This window comes from Anolis sagrei, chromosome 5 (genome assembly GCF_037176765.1).
Source record: "Anolis sagrei isolate rAnoSag1 chromosome 5, rAnoSag1.mat, whole genome shotgun sequence".
Taxonomy (NCBI): domain Eukaryota; kingdom Metazoa; phylum Chordata; class Lepidosauria; order Squamata; family Dactyloidae; genus Anolis; species Anolis sagrei.
The window spans coordinates 95176240-95189164 of record NC_090025.1 but is presented as its reverse complement, the minus strand read 5'-3'; the positions used below and the strand labels follow the sequence as shown (position 1 = coordinate 95189164).

At 42.7% G+C, this 12925-nt stretch overlaps 1 protein-coding gene across 1 annotated transcript in view; it reads right to left on the bottom strand.

Annotated features, from left to right (window-relative positions):
• Positions 1-10538, bottom strand: part of SEMA3D (semaphorin 3D) — a 255213-nt gene extending 244675 nt beyond the window's left edge. The window contains exon 1 of the mRNA XM_060778197.2: positions 10139-10538. The gene's annotated coding sequence lies outside the window, so the exon portion shown is untranslated. The remainder of the gene's footprint in view (positions 1-10138) is intronic.
• Positions 10539-12925: the final 2387 nt, after the last annotated feature.

Below are 12925 nucleotides of genomic sequence, written 5' to 3'. Positions count from 1 at the left end.
AAAATACTGTGTTTTCTGATGGTCTTTGGCGACCCCTCTGACACCCTTTCGCGACCCCTGCAGGGGTCCCGACCCCCAGGTTGAGAAACACTGCTATACTTGTTGTTGTGTACCTTCATGTTCTTCAGACTTACACTATAGAATCTTAAAACAAATTTATCATGGAGTTTTCTCAGGCTGAGAATGTGTAACTCGCCCAAGGTCACCCACTGGGTTTCCATGACCGAAAAGCAATCCAAACCATGCTCTTCATAGTAATAATCCTCTAGACCAGGGATCCTCAAACTATGGCCCGGGGGCCAAATACGGCCCTCCAACATCATTTACCCAGCCCTCGCTCAGGGTCAACCTAAGTCTGAAATGACTTGAAAGCACACAACAACAACAACAACAATCCCATCACATCAGCCAAAAGCAGGTCCACACTTCCAGTTGAAATACTAATAAGTTTATATTTGTTAAAAATGTTCTTCATTTTAATTATTCTATTATTTTAAGTGATTTTTGCACTACAAATAAGGTATGTGCAGTGTGAATAGGAATTCATTCCTGTTTTTTTCAAAGTATAATCCGGCCCTCCAACAGTTTGAGGAACTGTGACCTGGCCCTCTGTTTAAAAAGGTTTGTGGACCCCTGTTCTAGACATTGCTGGCTTTCCAGGCTATAACTTGTTTAAAAACAATGTTTTCTCACTTATATGATCCCCCCCCCAACACACACACAAACACACACCACACCATATACCAAACTTGGTATTATATTTGTTCCGTATTCTTATAATATTTACATATTCACTGTAGACTGTTGATTGACTACTCATCGATCACCACTGTTGTAGGGAATAGGGTTGTGCATTTGGGATAAACCTTGACCAATTTTGTGTCCCAGCTTTCGGTGGGGGCCTAATCCATTTTTTGGGAGTCTTCCAAAATCGGGAGGGCAGATATCAGTTTTTGCCCTGGGGTGACAAAACATTTATTTATTTATTTATTTATTTATTTATTCAACTTGTGTACCACTACTCCCAATTTGGCTTGGAGCGGTTTACAGAAACAGATTAAAACAATACAATTAGCTTTAAAATGACCATAACAATAATAATAGGCAGCAAGAACAGGCAAAGCCCGGATTGTTCACCCATCAAAAGCTTGTCGGAAAAGAAACGTTTTACAGGCTTTCCGAAAAGCAAGTAGGTCGAGTTTCAACCATCAAGGCATTCCATAAATAAGGGGCCACGATCAAGAAGGCTCTATGCCTAGTAGATGACAAATGATAGGTCTGGATGTTAGGGACTGCAAGCAGATTTTGGTCTTCTGACCGGAGTAACCTCTGGGGTTGGTAGGGGGATAAGCGGGCCCTTAGGTACGCCGGCCCCAGGCCATATAAGGCCTTAAAGGTTAGTACCAGCACCTTGAAAGTGATCCGGTACTCAATCAGTAGCCAGTGCAGCTGTTGGAGAATTGGGGTAATACGACACCTCGCCTGCGCCCCGGCGAGAAGACGAGCCACCACATTTTGCATCCATTTTCTATTGGCCCATTATGGGGGAGGGGCTTCCAAGGCTCCCCTTCCTGGCATTTTAGGCATTTAAGCTGTTTTACTCTAGGGGAGAGGTACTCAAATGCATGCAGGTGTGCACTTTAAGGAAGCTTCTTATCTGTTTCTACTCTATAGGAGAAGCGCTTGGCTGCAGGCAGGCGTGAGCACTTTCTGGACCTGCACACCACACACGCATGCACTTTCATTCCAAGGCAAGGAAGCAAGTTCTCACTTTTACTCTAGAGAAGGTGTTTGGCTGCAGGCAGGTGCACACGCTTTCTAGACCTGCATGCCATGCACACACTATTTTTCCAAGGCAAGGATGCAACAGGCAAGATCTCATTCTAAATCTAGAGAAGGTGCTTGCTGCAGGCAAGTGTGTGTGCCTTCTAGGCCTGCATACCACACACACACACACACACACACTTTTTCCAAGGCAAGGAGGCAACAAGTAAGTTCTTATGCTTACTCTAGAGGAGGTGCTCGGTTGCAGGTAGGCATGCGTGCTTTCTGGGCACTCTCTTTCCAAGGCAAGGAGGCATGGGGTGGCACATGCTCATGAAAAGCAGGCAAGGAGCCGGAATTGGCTCCTGCTTGCTTTTGTGTCGAGCTGATTTTCCTACCAGGAGGGGGCGTCACATTACGTGCTCCCGAAGGTAACAAAAGTACCTAAAGAATGAAGGAAAGCGGTCCTATTTAAGCAACATATTTTTTCCAAAGCATTTGGGTGAAAAGAGCTGTGGACTATTAGTCCAAATTAAAATAAAGATGAGAAGAGTAAAATAATTGTAAAGAGTAAAAAAAACATTATTTTTGAAATTTTAATTATTACATTTGGCCCAGCCATAGGTCTTTTAAACATCGTTGTGTTACTGTAAATGTTTATTGCTTATTTTTTGTTATGAGTTTTGTTTTATTGTTTGTATTACTGTTGTTATTGTTTTTATTACTGATGTATTGTGGGCTCGGCCTCATGTAAGCCGCACTGAGTACCTTGGGGAGATGGTAGCAGGGTATAAATAAAGTTATTATTATTATTATTATTATTATTATTATTATTAAAAGAAGCAAAAGAAATAGCTCAAATCAGAGAGCATCTCAAAGGCATTCCAAACTTACATGGATATCACAATGTTCATAGGATGCTCATTTTCATTGCCAAGGAATGGACCTGTGAATCCCATGGGTTTATAAAAGGTGTAAGAAAGGCTGCACTAATCAGGAGTGAAAAGGTAGGACTTGCTTCCAACCCCTTTTGAATGAAGGGATTTGCCCTATGATTAAGAAGGATGGAGTCAAGTTTGGGCCAGTCTGGCACTTTTTTTTCTGGATTGTTGTAGGTTTTTCCGGGCTATATGGCCATGTTCTGGAGGCTATTTTTCTCCTGACATTTCGCCTGCATCTATGGCAAGCATCCTCAGAGGTAGACCTCACTACCTCTGAGGATGCTTGCCATAGATGCAGGCGAAACGTCAAGAGAAAAATTGCCTCCAGAACATGGCCATATAGCCCGGAAAAACCTACAACAACCCAGTGATCCCGGCCATGAAAGACTTCGACAATAATTTTTTTTCTGTTTGACACATAAGAGATCTTCATGTAGATAGCACCTTCCTATGATCATAGAAAGTACAAATGGAAATGGAAAGATGTTCCTGCTAGGTGTGTCTTTTGAACTAATCTGGGCAAATGCATTTTGGATGACAACTCCCAAAATTCCCAGTGGCCATTCTGGAAGCTGTACTTCAGACAAGTAAATTGTCCACATTTTGCACTTTTTGATTTCTTTCAGGTAAGGAGGCCCATCAAAGAGGTTTCCTGGCTAAATGCCTGTCATATTTATGGAAAGAATGTGAGAGAAAGGAAACTATGAAACAGTGAGCCAAAGCATTCTGTCAGTACAAACTGAGTCCTAAAGTGAAAGGTTGTTTGGCATTTTTCCTCTTTCCACGGCCTTTTTTGTTGGGATTCAAATCCTCTCTCTAAATTCTTATCTACGTAAATAGTTATTCTATACATTCAGTATTTTGGACATCAGTCAGGAAATGCTTTTTAGTAGATTTCCAATTGCTTGTACCATAGCAAAGACTGTCATCAATACCACAGAGAAACCTGACAGTCTCATTTATGAAGTAAGAATATAAATCATGAGAAATTGCTTCCTTTTACGTCTCATGATTCTGACATACGTGAAATTATTTGTTACTGCTCTTCAAAAGAAAGAAGTGATCAAGGATGCAGACTTGAACAATCTCATATATTAAAGAAACAATCTAACTTGTGAGTTTTGTGAGATGTCGATGAATTCCATTGAAGCTGGAAAAGTGATATTTTAAGACTCTATTTTCCCCAATCTTCTGGGTTGTATGATCAATGGGTTGCTGTAGTTTTTTTCAGGCTGTATGGCCATGTGAGGTGGTTGAGGTGGATGAGGTGGACTACCTCTGAGGATGCTTGCCATAGATGCAGGCGAAATGTCAGGAGAGAATGCCTCTAGACCATGGCCATACAGACCGAAAAAAACTACAACAACCCAGTGATTCCGGCCATGAAAGCCTTCGACAATACATTGTATGGTCAGTGTTTGGGAAGCTCTGGGAGTCGTAGCCTAAAAAGAACAGTAACATTTCCAAGCTCAGTTCTATAGGAATTAGCTACCCTTCTAGTCAAAGATTTCACCCACAGTCTACTATCCCTCCATCCTTAACTATCATTGAATAATTACTCCTGAGATCCAATTGTATTCTATGAGCCATAAGTTAGCATTAGAAATAACCTGAAGAGTGCCTCCACTGATGAACATGGGCAAATTGGCTCTCAGTATATTGCAAAGGCAGAAATCGCAAGGCATCTGTGCTCCACAAAAAAATGGAACAAGAGAAAGTTTCAAAATAGTTCCTCAGTTGATGATGACACAATGGCCAAAGCTGGACAAAATCGACAAGTGACTGAACAATAAGCAAATTCATGTTACATGCAGTCTGACAAAGGTTATTAATACATTTCTGGCATTACCCCCCCCCCCCATTAAACCCAGGGCTGTACACTGTTGATTACACTCGATTACACTGTCAATCGATCACTTCATAATATGAGGGGTATTTTTTAAGTAAGGTCCGTTTTGTTGTAGACACTAGTAGTTTGCGCGCATACCGCAATGAGCGCGTGCGTCGTGTACCGCCATGCCTTGGGAACAACTGTGCTCAGTTTCCGCTCTGTAGCTAACCTGCCTGCTGCAGAAATTCATCGACAGATTTGTGAAGTGTACGGTGATACTGTTATGAGTGAAAGCAAAGTGTGTAAGTGGGTATGACAATTCAAAGACGGCCGTGACAACGTCCATGATGAGGACTGCTCCGGTCGCCCTTCTTTGATTACAGATGATTTGGTTATTGGAGCAGGCAGCAAATTTTTTATGAAGAGGGTATTTTAAAATTGGTTCAGAGGTATGATAAGTGTTTGAACAAACTTGGCAACTATGTCGAAAAATAGAGTGAAGTATGTACTTTCTGAAAATAAATTTACTTTTTTGAAATAAACTTTCATTGTATACTTATGTTCAAACGGACCTTACTTAAAAAATATCCCTTGTCTTATTGACAGGGTCATTATATTTCACACTCAGTCTTTCATGAGAATTGCTCTAAATCCCTTAAAGCTCCAAATTTCTGGTCTAAACACTAAGAATATTTCCTCAGATATACCTCCCACCATGTTCAACTAAAGGAGACTCAACACTATTCTAATAAAGGTGTTTTCAAGGTTCTAGCCTGAGGCTCTTTAATATGTTTGATCGCTCTGCTACTTAGGTCAGGAAGAATTACTTCCAAATGAGACTCCACAAATGCCAACTCTCTTTTCTTCCAACTAAGTTTCTATGTACATATATTTCCACATATGTATATATTGGAAATATATTTATACAATGTGCAGTAGGGACTTTGGTATCCACTGAAGTTTGATTCCAGGACTTCTGTGGATTCCAAAACCCGTGGATGCTTCAGCTGTTATGTACAATAGTAAAAATGATATCCTTTTTTGGATTTTGTTGTTGTTGTTGTTGCTGTTGTTGTTGTTGTTGTGGGGGGGGGGATATTTTAAAGTCATGAATAGTGGAATCAATGTATATGAAATCCATGGAGTGGGGATGATTGTATCAAAAGCTGTGGATGATTTCATCCTTGGATAGCTGGTTCAATCAGTGGATACAGAATCCTCAGATAAGGAAAGTCAACTGTACCCAAAACCATAGATTGTTGAATCCTTGGACAGTTGAATTCTCAGACCATAGACAGAAGACCCCAAATCCATGGATATGGAGGATCAATTGTAGAGTTTGTTTCCAAAAGGTACCAGAGTCGAATTTTCCAGCCTTAGGTGGCTGAATCCAAACATGGCTATGGAGGGTGAATTGTCCCCAAATCAATGCTTAGGGAACCCCCAAACCCAGCCCTCCCTGGATCCATTGGACCCAACTTTTTCCATCTTCAATTGAATATGAGCCATGGCTTGTTGGATCCTTGGGAGAGTCGGATTTTCCAACTTTAGATGGCTGAATCCAAATATGGCTATGGAGGATCAATTGTACCCAAATCAATGCTTAGTGAACCCCCAAACCCAGCCTTTCCTGGACCCATTGGACCCAACTTTTTCCATCTTCCATTAAATATGAGCCATGGCTTGTTGGATCCTTGGGAGAGTCGGATTTTCCAACTTTAGGTGGATGAATCCAAACATGGCTATGGAGGGTCAATTGTCCCCAAATCAATGCTTAGGGAACCCCCAAACCCAGCCCTCCCTGGATCCATTGGATCCAACTTTTTCCATCTTCAATTGAATATGAGCACTTCAATCTGCAAGAAGTGATCAACATTGCCCTTGAAGGCAAGGATTTCCCATTGTTTCCTTAGGTGCATCTGACAGGTGGATGTTGAGAAGAATTAACACTTGCATGAATCAGCAATGAGGGTTTTTTTAGTTCAGTAGCAATCCTGTTCAAAAGACATGAGTCACTAATCTGTCATAAGGGTGAACTCCTTTCTCTGTCCTGTCCTTTTACTTTAGGTTGGCTTTGGTGTTCCCTACGTCTTGATTTCAGTATTTTAATATGTATTATTTTACTGACACAAAAACACAGTATATGACATAGACCTATATGCTGGATTTCGTATCACAAAATCACAAGTCGAACACTTCCCAAGCTTTCAGGACTGTGTGATGTATTTTCAAATCCAAATAAGGTGGCCTTTTGCAGTTGACAGGTCATGATTTTGTCAATGTTTATTGTTTTCAATTATTATTATTATTATTATTATTATTATTATTATTATTATTTTACTGACACAAAACACAGTATGTCACAGCAAATGAAATCTATATGCTGGATTTCGTATCACAAAATCACAAGTTAAATACTTCCCAGCCATAGGTTTTTAAATTTCTGTTGTTATTATCTACCTGTGAGTTATACTAATTGTATTGTATTGTTTATTTTGTTTACTGCTTGTTGTTTTTGATGTGTTGTTGGGCTTGGCCTCATGTAAGCTGCTCCGAGTCCCTTAGGGAGATGGTGGCGGGGTAGAAATAAAGTTTTATTATTATTATTCCTAAGCATCTAGGACTGTGTGATGTATTTTCGAATGATGCGTGCAGTTCCAAGTAAGGTATTATTATTATTATTATTATTATTATTATTATTATTATTCCCTGCTATATCTCTCCTTCAGGAGACTCAAAGCCTTGATTTGGATTATTATTATTATTATTATTATTATTATTATTATTATATTTATCTCTCCCACTTTATCTCTCCCACGGAAGACTTAGTGCTGCTTAACATAAAAACATCAGCATACAATTTAAAATATACAAATATTTAAAGAGCATTAAAGATCATTTGTATTAAACACAATTCAGGTTAAGTCCATACATCTGACTTAATTTAGGGATGGTCTCCTTTCTTCTATCCTGTTCTTTTACTTTGGCTGGGCTTCGGTATTCCCTAAACCTTGATTTAGGTTATTATTATTATTATTATTATTATTATTAACCCCCGGGGATTATCTCTCCAGCAGAAGACTATTACATTTATTTATACTTTTTCACTGGCTGAGCTTCAGTGTTCCCTTAGCCTTGATTTGGGTATGTAATATTTAATAACCCTTGATTTGAGTATTTATTATTATTATTATTATTATTATTATTAATCCCCTGGTTTATCTCCCGCAGAAGACTATTACATTTATTTATACCCTTTCACTCTGGCTGAGCTTCAGTGTTCCCTAAGTCTTGATTTGGGTATCTAATACTTAATAACCCTTGATTTGAATATTATTATTATTAATCCCCTGCTTTATCTCATGCAGAAGACTATTACATTTATTTATGCCCTTTCACTCTGGTTGGCTGATCTTCAGTGTTCTCTTAGCCTTGATTTTGGTATGTAATATTTAATAAGCCTTGATTTGGGTATTTATTATTATGATTATTATTTATACCCCACTTGATTTGGGTATTTAATATTTAATATTCATTATTATTATATTTATTATATTTATTTATTCCTTGCTTTACTCTCCCACAGGAGCCTCAAAGCATACAATTATAAAAATATACAAATATTAAAACAGCATTAAATATCATTAGTATTAAACACAATTCGGATCAAATCCATAAATCAGCAGCTTTTTAAAAGTTCAACGAAAAACCATATTCAAGAGACATGAGTCACTTATCTGCCTTAATGTAGGGATGGTCTCCTTTCTCCTATCCTGTCCTTTCACTTTGGTAGGGCTTCAGTGTTCCCCAAGCCTTGATTTTAGTTTTATGTATTTATTAGCATGTACATATCCACTCAGCACACATGTACATTAGGTCTAAGTGTCTGGGATTTGTCTCTGAATATCAGGCTCTTCCCAAGGGCCTAGGATGTTCAGCAGTGGAACTCTCTGCCCTGGAGTGTGGTGGAGGCTCCTTCTTTGGAAGCTTTTAAACAGAGGCGGGATGGCCATCTGTTGGGGGTGCTTTGAATGGAATATTCCTGCTTCTTGGCAGGGGGTTGGACTGGATGGCCCATGAGGTTGCTTCCAACTATGATTCTATAACAGCAATGGTGATTAATCACTTTTTGCAGATTGAAGTGCTCATATTCAATGGAAGATGGAAAAAGTTGGGTCCAATGGGCCCAGGGTTTGGGGGTTCCCTAAGCATTGATTTGGGGACAATCGATCCTCCATAGCTATGTTTGGATTCAGCTACCTTAAGTTGGAAAATCCGACTCTCCCAAGGATCCAACAAGCCATGGCTCATATTCAGTTGAAGATGGAAAAAGTAGGGTCCAGGGAGGGCTGGGTTTGGGGGTTCCCTAAGCATTGATTTGGGGACAATTGATCCTCCATAGCTATGTTTGGATTCAGCAATCTAAGGATGGAAAATGCGACTCTCCCAAGGATCCAACAAGCCATGGCTCATATTCAATGGAAAATGGAAAAAGTTGGGTCCAGGGAGAGCTGGGTTTGAGGGTTCACTAAGCATTGATTTGGGGACAACTGATCCTCCATAGCCATGTTTGGATTCAGCGACCTATAGTTGGAAAATCCGACTCTCCCAAGGATCCAACAAGCCATGGCTCATATTCAATTGAAGATGGAAAAAGTTGGGTCCAGGGAGAACTGGGTTTGAGGGTTCACTAAGCATTGATTTGGGGACAACTGATCCTCGATAGCCATGTTTGGATTCAGCGACCTATAGTTGGAAAATCCAACTCTCCCAAGGATCCAACAAGCCATGGCTCATATTCAATTGAAGATGGAAAAAGTTGGGTCCAATGGGTCCAGGAAAGTCTGGGATTGGGGGTTCATTAAGCATTGATTTTGGTGCAATTGATCCTCCATAGCCATGTTTGAATTCATCCACCTAAAGTTGGAAAATCCGACTCTCCCAAGGATCCAACAAGCCATGGCTCATATTCAATGGAAGATTGAACAAGTTGGGTCCAGGGAGAGCTGAGTTTGGGGGTTCCCTAAGCATTGATTTAGGGGCAACTGATCCTCCATAGCCATGTTCAGATTCAGCCACCTAAAGTTGGAAAATCCGACTCTCCCAAGGATCCAACAAGCCATGGAAGATGGAAAAAGTTGGGTCCAATGGGTCCAGGGAGAGCTGAGTTTGGGGGTTCCCTAAGCATTGATTTAAGGGCAACTGATCCTCCATAGCCATGTTTGGATTTAGCCACCTAAGGCTGGAAAATCCAATTCTCCCAAGAATCCAACAAGCCATGGCTCATATTCAATGGAAGATGGAAAAAGTTGGGTCCAATGGGTTGGATTCAGCCACCTAAAATTGGAAAATCCGACTCTCCCAAGGATCCAACAAGCCATGGCTTTGGACAGAGCTGATCTCCATATCCATGGAAGCCCATCCTCATCCTGTTTTTCCTGCCGAAAGGATGGATGTAAGAAAGCTCCGATCTAGACAGGGAAGGGCTGTGCATTTCAAGTCAGGAGCGCTCTTTTGGCTGGAGATCAGGGCGAAAGAACTGCCAAGCTGGAACAAGTCAGAGCTCTTGTCCGGACTCTTAAGAATATATGAATAATCTTACCTCTCCTCTCTCTCTCGGGGAGCCTCCAGTGCGTCTCCAAAGCGGCGTCTCTTCCTTGGATCGGGAGGGAAAGGCAGGCAGGCAGGCAGGCAAAGGCAGCGACTCCTTGGGCACAACTTTTTCCCCTTCTCCTCCGAAGCCAAGGCTCTCACCTCCCCGACGAGGCGCACCGCCGCCCTCTGGCCGGCTCTCCTCCCCACGCGCGACACATTTCCTCCGCGTGTGCCGGCCCTTGGGCGGCTTCCAGAGCCGGGGCGGTCCCCAAAAGAGGCTGATCTTCCTCCTCCTCCTCCTCCTCTTCGCCGGAGCCGCTCCTTTCCCCCAGCCTCGGGCTCTTGCTTTCTCCTCCTTCTCCTTCTCTGCCAGAGGCGTCAGGTTGTAATCCAAGCGATGGGGAGGAAGAAGGCGAGGCTCCAAAGGCCAGAGAGGGAGGGAGGGAGGGATAGAGGGAAGGGGGCGGTGAGTTCCTCGACGGCTTCCCTTCCAGCCTCGGGGTCTCGATCTCAAAGGGATGAGATTCACCAACAGGCAGTGGAGACATCTGGGGGTCTCTGCTGATGTTGGATGAAGGTAGTTTGGCATCCACTGCACTAGAGGATCCTCAGATCGGTAATTTGGGAAAGTAGCAGCTCTGGGGAAAAAACAAACCTGGAACCACATGGAATCCAAACGCCACTGGATTCAACAACAACAACAAAACACTGCACACAACAATTCAATGCCAGGGCTTGAAAATCGAATGCCCCTTCAAACTTTGGGACCAATGCTCAATTTATTTATTTATTTATTTATTTATTTATTTGCTGCATTTGTTAACCGCCGCTCTCAGCCCTAGGGCGACTCGCGGCGGTGTACAACATATAAAACACACATTTTACAATAACTACAACGACAAAAAACAACATATCACTAATACACTATCATCTAATTACACTAAAATAATCCGCTTCGTCTTATCATAGAATCATAACCAATCTCGTAGTCTATATTCCGTTCCAGTTGTCATTTCCACTTATTGTAGCATTTAGTTAAATGCCTTCTCGAATAGCCATGTCTTCAGGCTCTTCCGGAAGGACATAAGGGAGGGCGCCTGTCTGATGTCAACAGGGAGGGTGTTCCACAGCCGGGGGGCCACCACTGAGAAGGCCCTATCCCTCGTCCCCGCCAGGCGTGCCTGTGAGGCAGGCGGGATCGAGAGAAGGGCCTCCCCAGACGATCTCAAGGTCCTCGTGGGCTCATAGGCCGAGATGCGGTCCGAAAGGTATTTTGGGCCGGAACCGTTTAGGGCTTTGTAGGATAGCACCAGCACCTTAAATTGGGCCCGGTAGCAGATCGGCAGCCAGTGGAGCTGGAACAACAAGGGCGTTGTTCCAGCTCCCTGCGTCCTGCTCCTGTTAGTAACATGGCTGCCGCGCGCTGGACTAGCTGAAGCTTCCGGGCCGTCTTCAAGGGCAGCCCCACGTAGAGAGCGTTGCAGTAGTCAAGGCGGGATGTGACCAGAGCGTGTACCACCGTGGCCAAGTCAGACTTCCCCAGCACAATGGCCACCACCGTGGCCAAGTCAGAATTTCCCATTGTGCTGAGAGGGAGGATCTTTCTACCAAACAAAAATGTTTAAGGTTTTTCCGGACTATATGGCCATGTTCTGGAGGCAATTTTTCTCCTGACGTTTCGCCTGCATCTTGTGCGCCAGCTGCGCCCGTATCTTGGGAAGTCTGACTTGGCCACGGTAGTCCAGGCTCTGGTTACATCCCGCCTAGACTACTGCAACGCTCTCTACGTGGGGTTGCCTTTGAAGACGGCTTAGAAGCTTCAACTAGTCCAACGCTCGGCAGCCATGATTCTAACAGGAGCGGAACGCAGGGAGCATACTACTCCTCTATTGTGCCAACTCCACTGGCTACCAATTTGCTACTGGGCTCAATTCAAAGTGCTGGCGCTGACCTTTAAAGCCCTGAACAGTTCCGGCCCAAGCTACCTTTCCGACCACATCTCAGCCTATGAGCCCACCAGGACTTTGAGATCTTCCAGGGAGGCCCTGCTCTCGATCCCGCCAGCTTCACAAGCACGGCTGGCGGGGATGAGAGATAGGGCCTTCTCGGTGGTGGCTCCCCAGCTGTGGAACGCCCTTCCCACAGACATTAGATTAGCACCTTCTCTAATGGTATTCCACAAAAAAGTAAAGACCTGGTTATTTCAGCAGGCGTTTGAATAATTAGTGCAATGACTGGTAATGACATAGGAATGGAACAATGGATGACGAATCTGGATCGTGTTTTTAGTGATGAGATCCTAGTGATTGGTTATTATAGTAATTTGTGTACTAACTGTGTATTGATTAGGTTGTTAACTGTTTTTATATTGGTGTATTGCTGTTTCCTGTGTCTTGTGAACCGCTGTGAGTCGCCTCCGGGCTGAGAATAGCGGTATAGAAGTAAAGTAAAGTAAATAAATAAATCTAGGGCAAGCATCCTCAGAGGTAGTGAGGTCTGTTGGAAGTAGGACAAATGGGTTTATATATCTGTGGAATGACCAGGGTGGGACAAAGGACTTTTGTCTGCTGGGGCTAGCTGTGAATGTTTCAGCTGATCACCTTGATTAGCATTCAATGGCTTTGAAGGGCCTGGGGGGAATCCTTTGTTGAGAGTGATTTGATGTGCCTGATTGTTTCCTCTCTGTTGTTTTGCTGTTGTAATTTTAGAGTTTTTTTTAATACTGGTAGCCAGATTTTGTTCATTTTCATGGTTTCCTCCTTTCTGTTGAAATTGTCCACATGCTTGTGGATTT